This window comes from Rhinolophus ferrumequinum, assembly GCF_004115265.2.
Source record: "Rhinolophus ferrumequinum isolate MPI-CBG mRhiFer1 chromosome 5 unlocalized genomic scaffold, mRhiFer1_v1.p scaffold_110_arrow_ctg1, whole genome shotgun sequence".
NCBI classification, from domain to species: Eukaryota; Metazoa; Chordata; class Mammalia; order Chiroptera; family Rhinolophidae; genus Rhinolophus; species Rhinolophus ferrumequinum.
Window position 1 is genome coordinate 5560355 of NW_022680355.1, and position 14117 is coordinate 5574471.

The 14117-nt window shown below is 34.5% G+C and overlaps 1 protein-coding gene across 4 annotated transcripts in view; it reads left to right on the plus strand.

Moving 5' to 3' along the window:
- Window positions 1-14117, plus strand: part of PLXDC2 (plexin domain containing 2) — a 389290-nt gene that overhangs the window by 310810 nt on the left and 64363 nt on the right. The window lies entirely within an intron of this gene.

A 14117-nucleotide genomic window follows, 5' to 3' on the forward strand; every position in this document is an offset into this window, starting at 1 on the left:
TCTGGTCGTTGTAAGATTCATTCAGGTTCTATTATCTGGGATTTATAATGCCTTAAATTGCATCTTCTCGGGACAAACAGAGGAAAACGTTGCCTGTCTTCTTGGAGTGCCCTGTCAATGTTAATATTACCATTTTTTAAATGAGCTGAAAGATTTGCCTGATAGATGTAATTCCATTGTAAAATATAATGATAACAAGCCTAGATTAATTAATCAGGTGAGGTGAACAAATGATTCAATAAAATGGTTTTCGAATTTTTTTCTTCCTAAGCAGGAGAAACATTTTTGAACAATGAAGCTGCAAACACAAAGCAGATAAAATTAGATCTCCCTGAGTAAAGTCTGTGGCGGGGTGGGGAGGTGGGAGTTCACTGTTCTCCCACTTCCTCCTCACCCACTACAGAAGTCCTGGAGGCCTCTGCAAAACTAAACCCTGAACTCTGGAAAGAGCTTGAAAATCTGTGATTAATGCAGGTTTCCTAGTTTAAAAATGCTAACCGTCTTAATCCCCTCATTCTTTGTGCAGATCATTTACAAGGACCTAAACCCACTGTGATTAGAAATACTTTGTCTCGAAGGGGACATTTATATGTCTGGTACATTTTATCAGTTAGTTCCTCTTCTTGAGGAGATGGTGTCAAATGTAATGGTCTCTCGTCTTCTCTTTGAGTCCTTTCCTAAATGCTGATGTCAAAACAAGAGTAAAGAAAAATTTCAAGCTTACAGGTTCTCTGAGAAACTAGAAACAACCATCTTTATCCATTTCTCTGTAATCTCAGCATTCCAAGTAATATTCTGAAACTTTTTAGATTAAAAAAAAAAGTCAGTGAGGATAAAGACCTTTCTTTTATGAGGCAATCCTCTCATCAAAGGGATTTCTTGTTCCTTGCCAGAGCCCATCTTTGCTGTGTTGGCAGACAGAGGTGAATTGATTCATGCATCATTGAAACTGAGGGAGAGACAATTCTGAAAGTCCAGGAGCCATTAACCTGAGCACCATGGAATAAAAATTTATTGGTAAAGCGTGGCATTTTGCAAAGGCACGGCACACTTCAACCCCCATAACTTTATGTTCCTTTTTCTGAGCCAACCACACAGTAAAAATCACTGTTCTTTCTATCCACTTTTACGCATTTGAAGGTGTCATTTAAGCATAGTCTGAAGTCAAGAAATTTTAAGAAAGGGTGTCAAAAATTGGAATCGTGAAACTTCCAGTAGTTTTATTTGTAACTAAGTGTTTGTTTCCATGGCTCACAGCCATGAAGAAAAATCGTTTCCTTTTTCTCCTTTGTTGTTTCTTTTCCCGGACCACTCAACTCTCACTTCTGTTCTACCAAGATAGCAAAGTTGGATGCTTGGCAAGGAGTTTTTAGATTCTGAAAGAATTCTTTCATCAGAAAGAGAAGATTTCTCCTCTTTGTGTTATAACCCTGACTTTGGTGGTTAAAGAAGCTGGCTCAGGACTTGAAGGATATTATGTAGATTTTCAGTTATAGGTCAGTTTCCAATGTCTTTTGTCTTCAGTAAGCACTTTTTCAACCTGTGCTAGATACTATGAATGGTTTAAAAATATATATGAAATAACTTACTGGTACATTTATTGAGCAATTACTATGTCAATCACCAAAAGAGTGCTTCATCTATATTATCTCATTTAATCTTCACCAACACTCATCAAAGGTAGATTTTGCAATCTCCATTTTACAGAAGCTGAATCTCCAGTAATAACTTGCCATAGATCCCACCCACTAATCTTTAATAATAATTTGCCATGGATCACAATTGATGGCAGCTTCAAGAACTGAACCCAATTTTATGTGTGCAGTTCTAAAGCTCATGCTCTTTCCACTAAATGTTTTTGCAGTTAAATGGGGATAATTGTGTTGAATATTGCCAGGTTGGGGTGAGAATTATGTATCAGATAGTTATTGAACACATGTCAACTATGACATGCTTGAACCCAATCAGTAATCTCCGCTTCCCCCTCTTTCTTTTTCCCATCATACCCACATTAAATGAGACAATTTTTTGTTGGGGGGAGAGGCAGTGCCCCAGTAGCATGTTGAACATTGTTAATAAGTTTTTAATTATTAATTCAAGACTAGAGATCCCATTGCCCTTAATGCCCGAATTCAGAGAGGGAGTCAAGTATGGGAAGGTGGAATTCTCTTTTCTGATGTGATACAATGTACTATGCTCCTAAATTCTTCAGAATATGCTAGTACCGTGTTTCCCCGAAAATAAGACCTCGCTGGACCATCGGCTCTAATACATCTTTTGAAGCAAAAATTAATATAAGACCCGATCTTATTTTACTATAATATAAGACCAGGTCTTATATGATATAATATAATATAATGCCTTTATATTAATTTTTGCTCTAAAAGATGCATTAGAGCCGATGGTCCTGCTAGGTCTTATTTTCGGGGAAACACGGTATGCTACCCAGAGACAGGGCTCCAAAAGTTGCACACATAATTAAGTAGAAAGAATAGTACTGTTCTTCAGATGAAATAATCACTTTATAAACATGTATTCTAAAAGCCCAAAAATGATTAATTTTCCTCATAGAAATAATTACCGATAAATATAATCTTCCTTTTCTAAAATAAAAATATGCAACATTACATATACATACACACACACACACATATATGAGCTATAACAATTAAGTTTACAAACTCATCCTAGAAAAAGTGCTACATACCTCATCGCTGAATATCACTATGGTCACCTTCAAAATCTCCCCTTGGGAAGCTATGCACCAATGCCAGCACCTAGTCCACCCTTCAAAGCAATTTTGGAACTCTTTTTCTGGAATGGCCATCAGAGCTGTCGTCATATTACCCTTGATGCCCTGAATGTCATCAAAATGTCTTCCTTTCAATATTTCCTTTATCTTCGGGTAAAGAAAGAAGTCATTGGGGGTCAGATCAGGTGAGTAGGGAGGGTGTTCCAATACAGTTATTTGCTTACTGGCTAAAAACTCCCTCACAGACAGTGCCATGTGAGCTAGTGCATTGTGGTGATGCAAGAGACATGAATTGTTGGCGAGAAGTTCAGGTTGTCCACATTTTTTCATGCAGCCTTTTCAGCACTTCCAAATAGTAAACTTGGTTAACTGTCCAGATAGTACAAATTCATAATGAATAATTCTTCTGATACCAAAAAATGTTAGCCACATCACTGCAACAAGTTCGCAAACTTAATTGTTAGACCTCGTATATACCGGTGTTGCCAAAAAAAATGTATATAAGTGGACACTTTGGTCAACGTTGCTCTAGCAGTAGTTCGCTGTAATCAGAAGTGTCTGGATGTTGATGGTAACCACTTTGAGCACCTCTGGTAATTGCAGAAGTCAAATGTGACTTGTATTCATCTTTTGTTATCAGTATATATTGATTATTACAATTTTAATACAGTTTTCCTTTCTTAAAATGTGTATACATTTTTTGGCACCCTCTGTATTTATACATAAAAAATATAGTATATAATGTATAAATAATATATATAAATACAGAGGGTGCCAAAATATATATAAATATATATACATGTATTTATATATAAAGACATATGTGTGTGTGTGTGTGTATATATATGTATACATATATATATATATATATATACACACATACATAAATTTGGAAAAACAAAATAAAACTCTCTTTAATTGTAATCATAGTTTTGCTCAATTATCCTACCGCAGCCTGATTATCATTTATCTTTTTTAGAGGGTTATAGTGTTTCTAAAACAGTTGAAAATCTTTCATAAATAAGGAGTAAAATTGTTAAAACATTTTTTTCCAGCCAGACTCTGGCTAGTTGCCCAAACCAAATTTAAGATCAATCAGTAAAGAAATATTTTCTTCACAATGTTGTGATGACAAGTTTGATTTTTGAATGTTAATAGCCCTTGCTAAAATAAAGACTTGATATGCATTTCTAACTATACAACTATATAACTTTGATTAGATAATAAATGTTCTGCCCTTAAGCTGGGTGCTATAACCTTTACTGAAGCTTGCACTGGAGAGAAGGGTAATTCTGTATCACAGGACACTTCTCTGGGAGCCCAGCTTGGGTTAAGTTTCATGGTAAATGGGGCTTCAGTAAAAAAGAAGGCAAGGAAACAATGTTAGAAAAGAGAGGGAAGTAATTTGAAAAGGAGTTTGTAGAAAGTAAAGGGAAGGTTCCAATGAAAATGTTAAGTCATGGTTGTTGTTTGAATTTCCATATTATCTAACCTCCAATGGCTACCCTCCTCTGGAAATCCTGGAGTTGATCATTCCTGCAGCTCACTATATTGACAGATTTCTCTATGACCATAAGTTTCTGGCTTCCTTTAGTGATATATACTAATCTCAGTGTTTTATAGAGGAATACCTACAACTTTTATCTTTTTAGTAGCCTACAATTGACACCCTACTTAAAAAGTTGACCCATTTACTCTGAACATTTAACCCTAAGATATCCTATTGGATATAGCTGACTCTTGTCATTGTAGTAGTTAAGCTATTAGCTTTTCAACTTTCCAAAATCATAATGAATATGACTTTGTATCTGTAATGATGGTTGTTATGAGTCTCAGCTGTTCAGTGATTATATAATCTGGTATGGCTGTCTTGTTTTTGCCACTTAACTGAGCTGTGTACAAGTTGACCTCTCATTTTTACTTTACACTCATGTTAAGACATACGGCAGGAAGCAATAATGATTTGACTGTTTTCCCAAAATTCATATTCTTGGGTTCTAACTTCTCTTTGTCTCTTTAAACGGTACAGTGCAATGTGGATTAGAAGCAGTGAGAGTTTCTGATCTTAAGAGGAAAGCATTCAGTCTTCATTATATATGATGTCTTGGTTAGTAAAATTACAGAGGTTTTAAGTGTGCATTTCTATACTACCTTATCTATATATCACATTGTGTGCTTACCACCCAGAGTCAGTTCTCCTTCCATCACCATATATTTGACCCCCTTTATTCTCTTCTACCACCCCACCTTCCTATTTTTTCTTGTTTCTGTTTTGTCTTGTTTATGATCTTAAGAGGAAAGCATTCAGTCTTCATTATATATGATGTTAGCTCTAGATATTTATGAGTATAGAATTTTAAAACCCCAAGAGGTAGGAATCAAATCCAACAAAGTTAAAATAATTTTAGCACAGCCAAATAATAAATTTATTCCATGAATACAAACACGCTTAGAACCCCAAGAGTTAAGAATCAAATCCAATAAAGTTAAAATAATTTTAACACAACTAAATAATAAATTTATTCCATAAATACAAACATGTTTAGTTTAAAGAAATCTAATACTCATACAATTGATAGGATTAATATTGATGCTCATTTGGTCATCTTGATAGATGAAAAAAAAAATTGATAAAATATATTCTTTCCTAATAAAAATGTTAGCAGACCGAGGCAGAGGGATACATATTAATACAATAATAAATATTAGTTCATAACAATGGGAGAAATATAAGCCCCAGAGACATTCTCATTAAAATAAGAAAGAAGGCAAGGATGTGATTACCACTATTATGTAACATTATTATGTGTAAATAGAGGGACCAGTTATAAAATAACTACACAGAAATCAATAGTTCTGCAATGGTGAGATATAACCATTTGGAAAATGCAATCATTAAAACTCCTTAACAATAGCAAAAATAGATAAAATAGTTACTAACAAACTTAATAATGTGTATTCCCTATATAAAGAAAACAGTGAAAGTTTGATGAGGCAATTAAAAGAACCCCTGAAAAAAACATTGTATGGATGAAAAACTACCATGTAAAAGATGTCAATTATTTCTACAGCAATTCTATCAAATTCATAATAGGATTATTTTTGAAACATCATAATGTGATTATAAAAATCACAGAAAAGAATAAATGAGTGAGACTGCTCAGAAAAATTTAAAAATAAGACCAATAATGGAAGACTTAAACTACTCAGTATTAAATTATGATATAAAACTATAATAATGAACTGAACGTAACAAAGGAACAAGACAAACAAACAAAAACTCATAGACACAGACAATAGTTTAGCGGTTACCAGAGAGTAAGGAGGGAAGACGGTGGTTGAAAAGGGTAAAGGGGGTCAAATATATGGTGATGGAAAGAGAACTGACTCTGAGTGGTGAGCACACAACATGATATATAGATGATGTATTACAGAATTGTACACCTGAAATCTATGTAACTTTCCTAACCATTGTTACCCCAATAAATTTAATTTAAAAAACTATAATAAAGAAATATTTATAGTAATTGTATAAGAAGAAACAAAGCAATCAGTGGGAAAACATACAATTTGAGAAATAGGCCTTAGCATATGAGTTTATTATGTAATAAAACGAGCAGTTTCCCCCAAATGGGTGAAGATCTATTGTTTAATAAATGATCCTGGGACTCTTAGCCATCTATTTGAATAAAGCTTTTTGTTTAAATTTGCTTCTTACTTCACACCATATACCAAAATAAATTTAGAATAAATTAGAGAACTGAAAGTAAAATATGAAATAATGGGCTAACTTAGAAAAACTATGGCAAATATTACTTAATGCCGAAGAAGTAGAGGCCTTTTTGAGGAAAAAAGAAACAAATAAATCGTGAAAGAAAAGGTTGAAAAACTTTACAACATAAAAATACAAATGGCTATAGAGCAAAAAAAAATCATATTTAGATTTGAATGGCAACTTACAGACAGATGAACTCTTTAACAGAGATTTAATGCTCTCGATTCATAGAAATCCTATTTTTTTAAAAAAGAATAGCTCAAATAAAATGGGGGAAATAATTGAGTATATGATTCAAAAATATAGAAACACAAATAGTCAATAATATGTTTTAAAAGTTTAACCTCACCTGTAATATAAGAAAGGCTAATTAAAACATGGTACCTCATTTTTAACCCATTGAATTGCTAAAAGGATGATGGTGTGTATTTTTATAAGGGTTAAAATGACATGTACATGTTCATTTATAGGTTGAATAAAATTTTTATAAAATAATATAATGCAAATTATGCTGTCATTAAAATGAACTCAGGGATATTTATGGACATGGAAAAATATAGCCAGACTATAATATTAACTGTGGAACAATAAGTTATCACATGTTATTATCCCAATTTAATTAATACATAGGTATAAGACAATATACATTAAATAAAGACTGGGTCGGATATAAAACTAACTAATAGTATTTAGCATTGGAATAACACTTTAATTTGTTTTTATACTTTTCTGTAATATTCTATTAAAATGATTATTTTAAAAACCAGGCAATGCTATCTAAAGCATAATTATGATTAAAATTTTAAACTATATATTGGGACAGTGTTATTCACGCTAAGGATTGCAGTTCAGAAGGATCAGGCTATCAATTACCCAGTGGGTTACAAACAGCATTTTTTTAATGAAATGTCTCTGTCCTTTATGTGAATCTTTCAAAAAAAAAAAAAAAAGAAAGAAAAAGAAGCATCACAACAAACATTTAATTTCAGTGTACACACATAAACACATACGTACCCAGATATGTGTATGTCTAAATACTTGATGTTACCTATATTTCTTACTATGGTTTATTTCAAAAAATTAGAAAGACTCTATCTTGGAATAATCATAGAATTGAAGATTTCTGAAATGACTTACTTTACATTGCTAATACTTTCACATTCACTTCTTCTAGGTGAAACAGCCACAGAGAAGTCACTGAGAAACTCAGATTTAACTATTTCAGCCACAGCTGGTTTGAAAAAAAAAAAGTTAGCAAACACAATGCCCAAACAAAGCATTTATACTTGTGAAAATCTAAAATATATGATGCTCAGTACTGCAGGATTATATAAGTCAAAGCACAGCCAAATTTGCATCATTTAAATTTTCCTTAGCCAGCATGTTTCTGTGTGCACTACTAGCAGCATTTAAAGTTAGATGGAGAGCAAAGATAAAAATTGAATTTTACTGTGAGATTAGTATTGAAAGCAAGTCAGTTCAACTCTTTTGAATGAAATAGCTTTGAACTATTTCCATATGGGTGAATATTTTATTCTCTTGCCACTTCTATGTAGCATTTTAAGGATTTTTTAAATGTAGGTATAAAATAAGTACTCAAATATCTAATAAGCTGGGTAGACTTGGCATCTTCCTGATTAAAATATGCTGAAAGTTTGCAGCTCGGGGCTATTCTTAATTACTTTGCCCTGATATGTCTAATGATTCTCCAGTGTATCATTGACTTTCTTTTTATGCATCACAACTTCAACGAATATTTCATCAACTTTTATTTAAAGTAGAACTAGGTCCATCATTCCCTGAAAGCATTGACAATGACAAATGAGGATATTTTGCCAACATCAGCAGAGGCTTTTAATCAGAATAAGTTCTGAAAAGATTCACTTTTTTTCACATCAGCCTAAATGTTGTAGCTTCACTCCCAGCATCAAATCTTTCTTATCCTACCCAACCCAAAACTGAAAACAGACTAGACATCAGGAGATGACACGCATGGGAACAAAGAACTTCAACATGAAAAGCCAATTTACAAAAATCATTTTCCTTATTAAAAATATTTTTTAGTGAAAGTGGGGAATAAAAGCCAAAAAGTAACAAAAGCATTTTTTTTTACCAATAACTTGAGAGGAAAGAGGAACAAGAAGTGAATTTTTTTACTAAGATAAAAGAATAAGTATTGTTATGCTTTTAATCGCATATTAGGGCTACTCTCGCTTCTAGAAATCTAGAAGAAAGGTAATGCCTTTATTTTATGAAAGCATCTCTGCAACATACCACATGTGTAAATGACAAGGTTCCAGATATCAGATATCAGATGATATGACCCCAGTTTTCCATCTGAAACTCATCTCTAAAGCAGTTTCCGCATTCTGCAGATAACTGTTCTTATTGGCATTGGATCATGATTCTGATGTACGAGTAACATCAAGAGCTTTCATTAAAAGGAAACATATTATGCAAACATAATACGCGTATCCTTGCATATTATAATGATATAAAATTTCATGATTTGTCCTAAAATATTGTCCCTGTAATGTGTTTCTATATAGATTCATCTATCACTCCCAGAGTGGTTCAGGCATGAAGATTCTGAAAAATTTTAAGCTCAAGTTTCTAGATTTTAGGAGAAATATTTTTCGGAGTGAAATCACTGATTGCATGCCTAAGGTCTGCAACTGGACCAATAACCACGCCCTATACAGGAAATGAACTATGATTTTTTATTATTTTTTTTATTGAGAATAACGCTTATAATCTCAATTTTAAATTTTATGACCTACCTTTCCAATTAAAATTTTTCAGTATTTCAAAACAAAATGATTTTCCTCTATCTCACACCTTCATACTACCTGTTATTTATCTATTTTACCTTACGATAAAAATGTTATTACAATCCCGGATATTTTCCATTGTACTTGTTTCTCATCTAAAATACTTCTGCTTTTTTTTAAAGCATCTTTCCATTTCTTTGATGCTAGAGGAGGATCATTTTTCACACTCTTGCAGACTGTGGCAAGAAAATTTACTAAATGTACAATTGATTTTTCCATTAAGATAGCACACTATGATAAATACACGTAAGGCTGCAAGGACCGTTTAAATCAGCAGACACCTTGACGAGATATTTGTCTTCAAGTTCTCAGAACTTTGCAGACCTTTATTTTTAGATAACAATGGAGACGACAGGTCAGCAAGCTACTGCAAATACGCCAAATTTGACCCACTTCCTGTTTTTGTAAATATAGTTTTATTGGAACACAGTCACACCCACTTCTTCATGTGTTTGTCTGTGGCAGCTTCTGAGTTACAATGGCAGAGGTGACTAGTTTGGACAGGAACTGTACAGCTTGCAAAGCCTAAAATACTTACTATCTGGTCCTTTGCAGAAAACATTTTCTGACTCCTGATCTAAAAACTAATTGCTAACTGAATCTTAAGATTCTGTGAAGTTACTTTCCTAAATTCTCTTTTGTAGCTATTTCTTCTCACTGATGAAATGACTCACGTTCAATTTTGTAGTAAAACACACTTCATTTTTAATAATTATGTATTGCTTATGAACCCATATGTATTTTAACATTTGCTCTATTTTCTTCACCTGAATATCTCACCCTTGCTAAATAAATCATGTCTAAAATTCTTTCAAAACTAAGATAAGTTAGAGATTTGATGAGATTTATACTTTAATCTCTTGACTGGATAGATGCTGCCACCTGGGAGAATATTGTTTGTTTTCTAGGCTGCCTTATTTAATGGGGCTCACTTAACATGATTGCTGGGCCCTTTGAAATCAACACCCCATTGAAATTGAGTGGAGAATAGTACAATTAATTTGAAGTATAGCCCTCTATCCATTTGTTTTAGAATTAGGTAATAGTGAGAAGAAGGGAATAACTTGAAAATAAAAACATTGGAAACCTATTACAGCTAGGAGCTCACACTGTACTGAAATCAGATTTTGAGAAATATTTACGAAACATGTGACCTCTGTCTTATTTATAAATATTGAATAAAGATTTGGCCCATGTTTGACAGCAACTTAGATCTCCTCTCATAAGGTTCTATAATACTAATTCCCAAATATGATGGTAAAGGACATTTCACATTAATATGGTGCACAGAATTAGTTCCTAAACATTTTTCAAAATGCTATCTATAAAAAGAAAATCTCATTCATTTGTCAACAATTGTCGACCTTGCTACGTGCATACTACAGTCATTAATTAGGTATTAAAAACAGCTGATATTTACTAAACGTTGACTATGTACCAAGCTTTAATTTTAATTAATCCTTACAAAACCTCTCTTGCCTCATTTTACAGATGAGGAAACAAGCTTAGATAGGAAAAATTACATACTTTTTTGTGCCCAAGCCAAAATTCCAACTCCAGCAGTTCGACCTCGAACCCTCCCTTTGAAACATGTTCTCCCCCAAGTCTTATAAGATAAAACACAAGCAATTGTAGTGTAATAACACTTGATTGGGGGGAGCGAGGTGGAGGAGGGAAGAGGGGACTACTGAAAAAGGGTCACTACCTATTCTAGGTGGGAAGAAACTAGATGCTTCTTGGAGGCGATAGGCTGGGGTTCACCTGGATTCACTAATTAGAGACAGGAAGGTATTCCAGACATAAGTCATAGCAAGTTCAAAGGCAGAGACATGAGAGCACAGCACATTCAGGGAGGGGCAGTGGGGCCCTGAGGAACAGGTTGTAGCCAGCGGGAAGGAGGAGTGCGAAGGGGCCTGCCGTGTGGACACACCATACAGAAAGTCAGTGGTTTTCAGATGTCACTGTGGTAAGAATCACCTGACGTGCTTGTTTACGATGAACGTCACTGGACCCAAATTTCCAGAGAATCTTATTCAGCTAGACCCAGGAACTGACATTTCAACAGGAGTATTAGACGATTACAATGTAAAGCGGCCTCTTTTCTCACTCTGCTAAAAATGCTGGGAAATCAATATGCTGGACCATGACATGGTTAATTTCATTGTGTTTTAGAGAAACCAACAAGCGCTTAGTGGAGTGAGGAAGTCGTGCTCAAAAGTGATTTTTGGTTTATTTTGAATTCAGAAATAACATAAAGGTGTTTTTTTCCTTAATAATGTACAACACACACACAGAGACAGAGAGACATACACACACACTCAAACACCCTTTTTTTTTGTAATTGCTTCCAGATGCTATGTAGAGCACTAGGCTATGAAAAATGTTAAACGAGCAGCATCCAGTTGTGTTAATTTTTTAAGGCACTGTAAGCTACAGAGATGCATGCGCTTTTCAAACTAAATCTTATTTCTGTTTGCCATTCTCAATCCTTCCTACCCTAGCAATCAGTAAACTGCAGATCAATTAATAGGGAATCAATTGTGTATAAATGAATGACTTATTTAATTGAATCATATATCTTTAATAGAATCTCATTTCACACAATATATTGGGGGATCATTTAATAAATCAAGCAAAATGCGGTATTTCTGTACTTTCCCCTGGGATTGATTTAACCATTTAAAGGACTAATTACTTAAGAGAAAATTTCAATTGGCCCATAAATTTAAGATTTACTACTGTCTTGTTATAATAGAAGGTAAAAGTTGTTATTTCCCACTGGCTCTTACTACATCTGCAATAGAGTCAGCAAAGATAAATTGCATTTTAAAAACTGTCTGTCCCATTTAATTATTTGTGGTCAGGAGGCTCCAAAAAAAACATTTTTATTGTAGAAAATTGATATATTTCCATCTCGCATAAGACAATGTCAGTTATGTACATTTCTGTTTATAAATTGTATTGGGGAATATTGGGGAACAGTGTGTTTCTCCAGAGCCCATCAGCTCCAAGTCGTTTTCCCTCAATCTAGTTGTGGAAGGCGCAGCTCAGCTCTAAGTCCAGACGCTGTTTTCAATCTTTAGTTGCGGGGGGCGCAGCCCACCTTGTTGTTGAGAGCTCATGCTCTAACCGGCTGAGCCTTCCGGCTGCTCTTCCAGAAGCTCAGCAGAAGCTCATTGTCTTCAATCTAGTTGTGGAGGGCGCAACTCACTGGCCCATGTGGGAATTGAACCAACAACTCTGTTGTTCAGAGCTCGTGCTCTAACCAACTGAGTCATCCGGCCGCCCAGTATGTACATTTTTAAATATTTAAACTTGAAAAGAAAAAAGAAGAAGAGGGAATGCCATCTAACTCATCTGGAATTAAACAGACTCTAAATGTCAGTGTCTCTTGGGGTAATCAGAGATGGGTTTGACCAACTGGGCATTCTCAAAGTTAGCATGCCAGATCACACACTGATGTTTATTCCACACTTAAGCTTGTTCAACACAGATGGTAGGCATAAAATAGCTGAACTCTAGTGAGTCATGTCTGGGCAGAATGATAGATATGGTCTTTTGTGTTGACAGTACTGTTGTTTTCACATTCCACTTGAATTAAATTATGCTCATTCATGTCATAGTACATAATCTCTGGCAGAGATTCTTAGAAAAAGTCATCATGCGGACCCACTGCAAAACAAGTGGGGGAAAAAAGGTAGCACTGTAAGCCCTATAGGAAAATACAAGGCAAAAGTTGAACAGCCTCCATTTATTTAAAGAACTATATCTTCAGATTAACACTTATTAATATGGATTCATGTATATTATATATAAATGTATACTTAGATATTAACATCCAGGAACAATGTAAATCTTTAACTTTAATAGGCTGGCAAAAAAATATTGTGAATTTCTAATATGAAAAAAAAAACCATGTGTCAGACATACTAGGCATGTCATATTATGACACTGGCCCTACCTTCAAAATGTTCACAGTCAAGTCTGGTAAATAAGACATAAGCATATGAAATTTCATATAAAGAAGAAAAGTTAGATAGTAAAGTAAGATGTGAGCAACAGCAATCACGAAGCTTTATCATAAGGGGTTCTGGAGAGTAATTTCCGAGTCTTGAAAAATGAATGGACTGTAGCTTGGTAGATAAGGAGGGCAGAAGATTATTTCAGTCAAGGAAGACAGAAAGAAGCCACAAATGCTTATTAACCCAGCCCTTGATAAATTAGACCTTTTAGATATGGCCTAATTATAGTGTTGTTAGGGGTCCCTAAGAACACACTCAGGTTGAATGATTCACTAGAAGGACTCACAGAAATCAGAAAAGCTCTTACCCAAGGTGGCTGTTTACTGCAGCAAAAGGATACAGAATAAAACTAGCAAAGGTGAAAGGCACATAAGGCAGAGTGCAGGAGAGACAAGCTTCCAGTTGTCCTGTCCCAGTGGAGTTGTCGTTGCCCAAACAGCACTTACTCCGCTGGCAACACTTTCTAAAAGCACACAGCGTGTACTGCCAACCAAAGAAACTCCTCCAAGCCTTGGTGTCCAGGGTTTTTATTGAGGGTCAGTCACGGAGAGATGAAATGCTCCATGATGAACCTTATCTCTAGTCTCTATCCCTGGCATAGGTCAAACGGATACAGCATGGCCCAGGGCTCCAGGTGAATAAAACAGACATTCACCATAAATCATGTTGTTAGCATAAACTTACTTGCTTAGCCCAAGACCGGAGGTGTACAAAGACAATCTTATCTGGCAGGATAT